This window comes from Protopterus annectens, chromosome 16.part0, assembly GCF_019279795.1.
Source record: "Protopterus annectens isolate FY-2018-M chromosome 16.part0, PAN1.0, whole genome shotgun sequence".
Lineage (NCBI taxonomy): Eukaryota > Metazoa > Chordata > Ceratodontiformes > Protopteridae > Protopterus > Protopterus annectens.
The window spans coordinates 859,034,775-859,044,774 of NC_056750.1; positions in this window are offsets into that span (position 1 = coordinate 859,034,775).

Genomic DNA, 10,000 nt, shown 5'->3' on the forward strand with positions numbered 1-10,000 from the left:
AGCTCGTTAAGTTGGTCTGTTGGCAGGTGTGGAAGGAGCCTGACTCAATTGAACCAATACCAAAGAGGTCAGATAGGTACTGGCTCCACATATCAGGAGGGAATTCTGGAGTAAGCGGGGTACCCATGGATGCCATGGTCATGGCAGTGGCCACTAAGAAGGAACTTGCAGAACAAAGTTCCTCTGTTCATCCCCCTAACAGAGAGTCTAGGGCAACAGACATGTTTGGGAAGCATGTCTATACTTCAGCGACCTTTGCTCTTAGGTCACTGAACTATTTGGCACATTTTACTAGGTTGCAAAGGGATTTGATCAAAGAACTTTCAAAATCCCTTTCAGGGACCATTTCTGCTGAGACCCTGACCTCTGTGCCCATTAAGTTGGCTACCCTCTAATCCATCTCAAATTCATCCATGAGACTTATTTCACATGCAGCCAAGGGTGCCTCAAAGGCAGTGTGTTCAGGCATATCCATTAGAAGGCATGCCTGGATGCACTTATGTGATTTTGCAGAGTCCTTCAAGTCCTCATTCATCAATGCTCCCTTTGGCAGCAGTTCTTTGTTTGGCCACAAAGTGAAGGACACATTATCCAGGTGTGAGAAGGACAGAAAGATTCACTCTGCAGTTGGTGTATGTTTTCTGACCCCTCAAAGATCCTTTTCCAGGAATCAACAAGGTGGTCAGAATATGTGGTTCAAGAAGTCCCAGGGTCCTTTTCAAGATGCATGTGGAGGAAGTTCCCCTAGGGGGCAGAGGGGGAACTCTAATGGCCCCATGGAAGAGGAGGTCAGTAAAACCAGGGGTCCAGAGATTCTTTCTCTGATATACCCTATCAATGATCTTGAAAGCAGGCCTGATTGTCCCCCTCTGGAGGCAAGCAGAGGTCAAATATCCTTGCACCAGGGAGTCTAGCTAGACATAAAAAAGATAATTGGGTGCAGAATATTATTTCCAGAGGTTATATAATTCCCTTTTTCCTTCCATCCCCGACTCTATGCAAAATTCTCATTGTTCCACCTAGTCAGAGGAAAGAAGCAGCCCTTGAAGTATAAAAGCTGCTAGAAAAAGTCATCTAAGAGGTCCTGCCAGACAAGATAGAATCCAGAACTTACTCAACATTTTTTATTGCCAAAAAGACAGGGGACTGGAGTCCAATTTTGGATCCTTGCAACTTGAACAAGTCAGTTCAACATACAAAGTTTTGGATGGTCACGGTTCAATCCATTCTCCCCTTCCTGAGCAAAGACAACTGGATGTGCTTGATAGAACTTCAGGATGTGTACTATCACATAAAGATGAACAGACAATCCAGAAGGTACTTACACTTCTGGCTGGAAACCAGTCACTACCAGTTCAGAGCACTGTCCTTTGGCCTCACCACAGCTCCCAGGGTGTTCATCAAATGCATGGCAGTGGTGGCAGCTCACTTGAGACTGCTTGGTTTCCAAGTGTATCCATATCTAGAAGACTGGCTCATTACTGCCCCACTCAGGCATCTGTTAATAAGGGAAAGGGATCAGGTACTTCAGATTTGTTTTCATCTGGGAATAACCATAAATTACGACAAGTCTCACCTACAGCCAACTCAAATTTTGGAATTCATAGGAGCAGTTTTCAACATGACATCAGGGACAGATTCTCTTCCTCTCAAGAGTATAGACTAAGATTCCAAGTCAAGAGAATAATTCACAGTACCAATGTTTCAGCCCAGTTGATCCTTCAGGTATTGGGATCGAAGTCATCTGCCATATTTTTAGTTCCTCTAGCAAGGTTTTATATGAGAATTCTTCAATCGATGCTAGCAACACAGTGGTCCATTCTTCGCCAGAACATGTTAAGACAAGTAAGGATCACTCAGGCATCCAAGAGATAACTCTGGTGGTGGATTCATTCAGATCAAATTCTACAAAGCCGTCCTTTCATTCTCCCTCACACCACGGCCATAGTGACCACAGACGCTTCCCAGATCGGGTGGGGGCACTTTCTGTAGAGAACAGTCCAAGGCACTTGATCTCCTGAAGAGGCCAACTTGCATATCAATGTCCTAGAGATGAGAGCAGTGTTTTAGTGTTGCAAGCCTTCCATGATGCTGTGCCTTCAAGGACAATTACAATTCAAATGGACAATATTTCAGTAGTTTGGTACATCAACAAACAAGGAGGGAACAGATCATGTCTGTTGTGTTGAGAAGCACTCAGAGTGTGGCAATCTGCGATCTCATCAAGTTGCTTTCTCATAGCAATGCAAATTCTGGGGAAGTCCAATGTGATAGCAGACAAACTGAGCAGATTGAGTCTTTCACATCATGAGTGGTCTCTCAACAGGAAAGTGGCAGAAATTATTTTCTGTCAGTGGGGCCATCCTTGCTGTGACCTTTTTGCTTCTCCCTTAAACAACAAATGCAACAGCTACTTTGCCCTAATCCCTCTTCACAAGGATTCACCAAGGGATGCCTTACTTCACAATTGGTCCCCCGGTCTACTTTATGCTTACCTACCAATCCCTCTAATTCTGAAATCCCTGCTGAGAGCTTCCAGGTTAAAGAGGAAAGTCATCCTCATTGCACCTTACTGGCCTCATCAGATTTGGTTCCCCTTCCTGTGGCTTCATCTTCTTTGCCAACCTTGGATTCTGGATCCAATTCCAGATCTCCTGTTACATTCGACAGATATGGTTCATCCGGATATCTCAAATCTCAAGCTAACAGCATGATTTCTCCATTTCGGTTAATAGCCAGACAATTGATGCTGTCTTCCCATGTCCATCATATTCTTTTATCTTCCCATAAACCTTCAGTAAGAAAGCTTTATACAAGTAGATGGAAAAGGTTTCTTTACTGGGCACAACAAAAACTCATTGATCCCTTTTCAGCTGCAATACATAGCATTCTGGAATTGGTGGCATTAATCTTTAATGAGGGGGTGAGCTCCTCTCCCATTAAGGTTCAGTTAGCAGCAATCTCTAATTTTCATGTTGGGTTTGAAAATTCTTCTGTGGCCTCTTCTAAACTTTGTAAAGCATTCCTGAGAGGTACTCTTCTATTGAGACCCATGTATAAAAACCCTGCTCCATGGTGGTATCTGAACTTGGTACTGCAGGCCTTAAATCATTCCCCCTTTAAACCAGCAGCTAAATGTGACCTTAAGTTTCTGACATGGAAAACATTACCTCGCTTAGAAGAATTTCAGAACTTCAAGCCTTGTCATCGAAGCCTGCCTCCTTGATTTTTTGCAAGGCTAGAGTTACATTATGAACCAATGCGTCCTTCCTTCCCAAGGTGGTGTCAGAATCCAGTATCAATCAGTCCATTAATTTGCCAGTATTCTTTGCTAAATTTGCAAACAAAGGTGAATACATGTTGCATTTATTGGCTGTTCACAGACAATAATGCTTTTATTTACATTGGACAAAATAAATCAGAAAGACAGACTATTTTGACTCTTCTGCAGACTTGAAATTGGGAAAGCCAGTGACAAAAGTAACTCTAGCCAGATGACGGACAGATTGTATTTCTTTTATCTATAACAAACTGGGTCTAACCTTACCCAAACCGATAAGAGTCCATTCAACTAGTTCCATGGCAACTTCTTCAGTCTTTCTATCTAGAGCTTCTGTGGATGATATGTGCAGCTGCAATCTTGGAAAATCCTCATCCCTTTATCACTCATTACAAATTGTATCTGGTCTCGAGAGGCAGAGCAGTGTTTGGCTCATCTGTGCTTAGGCGTATCCTTCCTTAGAGTCCACCCAGGGTTCTAAGTAGCTAGGGACTCTGTCCCAGCAGCTGAGGATAGAAAGAAAATTGACAATATCTGATAAAGAAGTTATGTACTCACCATAACTTCCATCTGTTGTTCGTTTTCATTCTTCCTTACCTTCTTGCCCACCAACCCCCATCCCCTTATTTCAACAAACTTCTGAAAGAATGAGACATTGTAAAGACACCATCGTCCTTTATGACTGCACTCCAGATATAGTTCCCTCTGCAGGACATATGCGCACCAGATATAGTTTCCTCTGTAGGACATATGCGCTCCAGATATAGTTCCCTCTGCAGGACATATGCGCTCCAGATATAGTTTCCTCTGTAGGACATATGCGCTCCAGATATAGTTCCCTCTGTAGGACATATGCGCTCCAAATATAGTTCTGTCTGTAGGACATATGCGCTCCAGATATAGTTCCCTCTGTAGGACATATGCGCTCCAGATATAGTTTCCTCTGTAGGACATATGCGCTCCAGATATAGTTCCCTCAGTAGGACAGATACATTTTTATGTATCTTTCTGTATCCATTTTGGTAGATACCACTTCAGGGGAAAATCAGCCAACAAGATCTGGGATATGTTAAGGGCTGGTGCATTATGGGTAAGGGAGAAGCTTGAGAGCTTTTTGGTTACCACAAACTTTAGTGACGGCCGAATCAGATCCAAGGTACAGATCTAAACCCAACAGCTGAGGAAGAATGAAAATGGACAACACAGATAGAACATTATAATCAGTACATAACTTTTTGCCCTCTGTTGGCTCAAGCTGTCAGCTTTTAGAAATCCCTTTTCAGACTGCACCCCCCCTCCCACACACACACACACACACACACACACACACACACACACACACACACACACACACACACACACACACACTCACTCCTTATTGAATGTGCTAGTCTGGTGTCCCCAGTAGCACCACTGCCTCACTCTTCGCAAAGCCAAATGGCTACAAGCTGATCTTTCACTTGCATCTCACCTCTACAGACTAGTAGCTCTAGAAATAGTTTCCCCTGTGACAGCAAAAGCCTGTGGAAAAAAAACTCCTATTGTAACCTAAGGCACTGCATCCAAACAGCTCCTATGCTCACGACTTCAAAAGCTAATTTACATTGTACTAACATCTTTGGCATTGCTCAGTTTCTCCCTGTTTACCTAAAATCATAACTATTGAAACAAGCCAATGTGCCTGCTCTGACAACAGGCCTCTACAACATCACACAATGTCTCACAATGTACCACAATATCCTACAATATCCCACAATGTACCATAACATACCACAATGTACAGCAACATCTCACAACATTCCACAATGTCCCACAGCATACCACAACATCCCACAACATACCACAACGTCCCGCAACATACTACAACGTCCCACAACATACCACAATGTCCCTCAACATCCCACAATATACCACAATGTGCTACCTCTCCTTATCTTCCTCCACTACTTAGGATTATTTTGTAAATAACGTATATTCACTTTGACTAAAACAGCAACTCCTTAACTAGTTTGAAACATTTTTACTTGTATGTTATTGTCTGTCTTTACTCATAAGACAATATAAATTGTGTGCGACTAATACCCTGCATTGATTTTGCTATTAATGTTTAATATCAGTACTATTAATATAATGCTCTATTACTATTGCTTTGTAAATTATAAAAATCTGTTTTCACTCAAATTGTGCCTGCATATGGTCAGTTTGGATCAGTCCACTGCTCAGGTAAACAAATATAAATTAAATAAAATAAAATGAAGAATACTATATTATCTTAACCTATAATGTCATGCTGGAGCATTACTTACTGAAAGGTGAATCCACAGGTTAACCCTTGTTCATAGGTTCATAGGAGGTTACTAGGCTAGCAGCCCTACAAAACTTACAAGCCTAGCCATGTTAATCCCGAGTTGCCTCAATTGTCCTTAGTTAGATGGATGTAATTTACAGAGTGAGTCTGTTATAAACACCAACTACCCCTGCCCATGAGGGACATGGGTACCAGCCCTGGGGTGGTTTTGTGGTCCGCCATCCAGTGAGGACCTCTGCTTCACATGAATTGGAGGTTTATTCCAGAGTAGCGGCAATCTCTGGGAGATGTACCTTGTGTGTCCAGCATGTTCTGTTAATGTCACAGGCTAAGTTAAGATCCCTACTCTTGTGCCATGTGACTTGCAGATGTGCAGCACATCCATCAGGGCAGGGTCAGAGGCTGCCCTGTAGGCCAATCACAAGTCGCCTCTCAGTAGCCTATAGGATACAGAGTGACAGGGCTTTCAGTCTGTCCATGTAAATCATAGTTTGGAGGCCCTGTATTTTCTTAGTGAGAAACCTCTGTGGTCTCTCCAGCTGCTGCAGGTGTCTGGTAAGGTACATGCAGAAGAGAGCATTGTAATCTTGTGATACATTGTTAGTAATAGGTTCATAGGTTCGTAGTTTAGTACTAGGCTATCGGCCCTAGGACCTATACAATCCTAGCCATAAAAATTCCCTGGCTATTTCTTCCCACAATATTTACTTCCCTGGACCCATTTCTAGCAGGGCGACTGACATGATCCCCGGAGTGAATTTCCTATTTCCTATCCAATCGTCAAGGTTCCTTTTGAAGTGGGCCAAAGAGGCACTTGCTTGACATGTATGGGCAGTCTGTTCCAGAGTCTGGGGAGTCTCTGGGTCAGGAACCTATCCCTCCAGCATGTTTTGTTCATTGTAATGACAAGGTTTCGATCCCTGGAGCATGTGGCACTGAGGGATTGGGATTTCTTTAAGTGTAGCATGTCCAACAGCTCTGGGTTTGACATGGCCTTGAATGTTACTCAGAGATCGCCTCTGAGTAGACAATATGCGACAGAGTATAGCTGGAGTTTTTTAAGATGGTCAGCATAGGGCATCTGCTTTAGGCCTGTGATTCTTTTAGTGAGGTATTTCTCCGGCCTTTCCAGTTGTTGCAGATGTCTTGACAGGTACATACCAAATGGGGCGCTGTATTCTATAATGGGTCTAATGAGGGATGAGTGCAGTGGGACAATGACCTCCTTTTTTCTGTATGAAAAGCCCTTAGTGATGAGGTGTGCCACATAGGAGGATTTCCTGACTGTTGTGGCAATATGGTTATCGAAGGTGAGACCACTGTCCACCTGTGTTCCTAAGTCTCATCACATTTTCAGTGTTTAGTGCACTGCCACCTATGTGGTAATTCATGGGTACATGTTTTTTCCCAAAGGGAATAACTATACATTTCTTAGCATTGAGCTTGAGCCCATAGCTCTGGCACCAAGCATCTGTTTCTGTAAGGCCCTTTTGTAGAATATCCACATCATCTGGGGATTCAATAATGGCTCCCAGTTTGCAGTCATCTGTGAACTTTGTTAGCCAGAGTCCCTTAGTGTTGGCCTGTACTTCAGAGAAGCAGATGCCAAACAAGAGTGTTCCCAGGACTGAACCCTGAAGTACTCCACTTGTCACTTGTCTGGAGCTGGATTTGGAGTTGGCTGCTTTTACAGTGTGGCAACCCATCGAGTGACATAGGGATTAATGCCCAACTTAGTAAGTTTATCTATGATTCCAGAGTGGGGAATGGTGTTGAAGGCCTTGGTGAAGTCCAGATAGGCTGTGTGGACTGCCTTACCCTCATCACCAGCTCTGGAGACTGATTTGAAGAAGTCAATCAGGTTCAGGAGACAAGAGCAGCCCTTCACGAACACAAACTGGGTGGGGTCCAGTGTTTGAAGGTTGCCAATGTCTTTGTTTATAAGTTCCATGATAATACGCTCCATGGCCTTGCCGATCAGGCTCATCAGACTGATGGAGCAGTAGTTCCCAGGATCCAAGGTGGATCCCCCCCCTTGTGGAGTGGAATAACTGTAGCTGTGTGCCACTCAGTGGGCATGAAGCCTGAGGTGAGGCTATGATTAAACATGACACTTGGGTAAAGTGCCAGTTCATTTTGTTGTTCATGTAGTACACAGCCTGGGATGTCATCTGGTCCCATGGATGCTGTATTCTTAGCTTTGGAGAGTGTGTTTTTTACCTGTGTGGCCATTATTTCTGGAAATTGGCAATCCTTTGCTATTGAGATGGGCTCTTTCGGGGTTGAGAGAGGGGTGAAGTTGGCACTGAATCGATCTGCCAGGATATTAGCAATATCTTCGGGATCAGTATACTTAATACCATTCTGTTGTAGCTCAGAGCAGATCTGAGCATTGCCATTTAGATTCTTGACATAACTATAGAATGCCTTGTGGTTGTCTTTGGAATCTTTGGCAGTTTTATTTTTGTAGCTAGCTTTGGAGGATTTTATGAGGGATCTCAGCTTCTTACTGAGGCTGGTAAGGGAGTTTTTTGCATCCTGGGATTTTCCTCTTTTCTGCAACAGTTTCTTCCTTTTGTTGTAAAGTTCGTTTATGGCAGGGGACCACCAGATTGGCTTCCTTTTTTGGAGGAGAACATCTTGGTTCTATTTGGGATGGCATAACTTTTTCCTTATTATTGCTGAGAACCACATCAAAAACTGGAAAAGCATGTTTCATAGGATCATAGGAGGTTACTAGGCTAATAGCCTTGAGGCCCTTACAAGCCTAGCCAAGACTTTATCCCAAAAAAAACCTCAGTCAGCACTTGTTGCCCCTGTCAATGAGGGACACAGGTGGAAACCCTGGGACAAATTTGTGGTTTCCCATCCACTCATCAAGGTCAGTGAGGTACTCTGTTTGATGTGTATGGGAAGTCTGTTCCAGAGATGCTTGGATAGGGCCTTTAACACTTGATCTGTGGAGATGTGAGGTGCAGGACAAGTATTGGGGATGTTTAAAGGGCCTTTGGGGGGGGGCAGGGGTGAAGTTTTCTCTGAGCCCATCTGCTAGCAGGTTGGCTAAGTCAACAGGATCAGTGTAAGTGATACTGTTAAGTACTTATTCAGAACAACCCTGGGCATTGCCATGGAGGCTCCTGATGTAACTGAAGGAGGCTTTGTGGTTTCCCTTTGTTTTGGAAGCTAGTTTCAATTCATAATTGGCTTTGGAGATTTTCTCTAGTGATCTAATTTGCTTGTTGAGGCTAAGGAGGGAGTTTTTCCAATTTGGAATTTGTTCCTTTTTACCCTTGGACAACAGTTTCTTCCTTTTCTTGTAAAGCTTGTTGATAGAGGATGTCCACCAAACAAGTTTGTGTTTCATTGGGGAGCAGGTTTTAGTTCTGTTGGATATGACTGAGTTCATGCAGTTGCACAGGTGGCTGTATACTGCATTACGTTCATAGGTTAGTTCTAGGCTAACTGCCATTGTGGGTCATTTTTTTAAGCCTAGCCAGTTACCCCATGTGGGGATCAAACCCTGCCCCTTGTGTCTGTAAGGTAAACATCTTAACCATTATGCCAACCCCCCACCCTACTACTGTTCAGTACAGTTGTCTGCATCCTTTGAGGGGGCGGTGATGTGAAGCTACAGATACCCTGCCTTAGGAGGTTGTCAGCTTTTGAGAAGTTTTTTAGCTTGATTACGGCTGGTGGGGTTGGGTGGGATAGAAACTTTGAATGAGACAGTCCGATGATCTGATATAACCAGGGAAGAACATACTATGGGAGTGGTACAGCGGTTGCCCATGTTGATGAGAACAAAGTCCATAATGTTATCTCCCCTTGTGGGGGATGAGACAAGCTGGGCTAGTGTGTTAGAACTGATGAAGTCAAGGAATCATTGAGTGAGTGCCTTAGTGCAGGAATAGTTCACCCAGTCTATGGTGGGGTATTTGAAGTCACCAAGGATCAGGGTGTCAGGGTGTACCTTAATGGAGTCAAGTAGATCCAGGTAAGAGGAATGGGTGTCCTGAGTCATGGAGGGGGTCTATAGCTGGCTCTAACTTGGATAGGTGTCTTGCCAACTGTCAGTTGCACTTGGAGTAGTTCCAGTATGTCATGTTGGCAGAACAGTCTGGAGGTGTGCCTGTCCATAATGAAGATAGAGACTCCACCACCCTTAGTAATCCCAACCTCATTTTGGGGTCATAATGTGTGGAATGAGGTATAGCCTGGTAAGGCAAGGGTGCTGTCCGCAGCCCTGAACCAGGTTTCTGTGACCGCACAAACATCGCCATCTTCCAGTGCAAGGATAGCCTCCAGTGAGTGCATTTTCAGGTTAAGGCTTTTAGCGTTTAGCAGCATGACCTTCAATTTGTTTTTTGGCAGATCTTTTATGTTGGAAGATTTATCTTTGGGACAGTGATTAA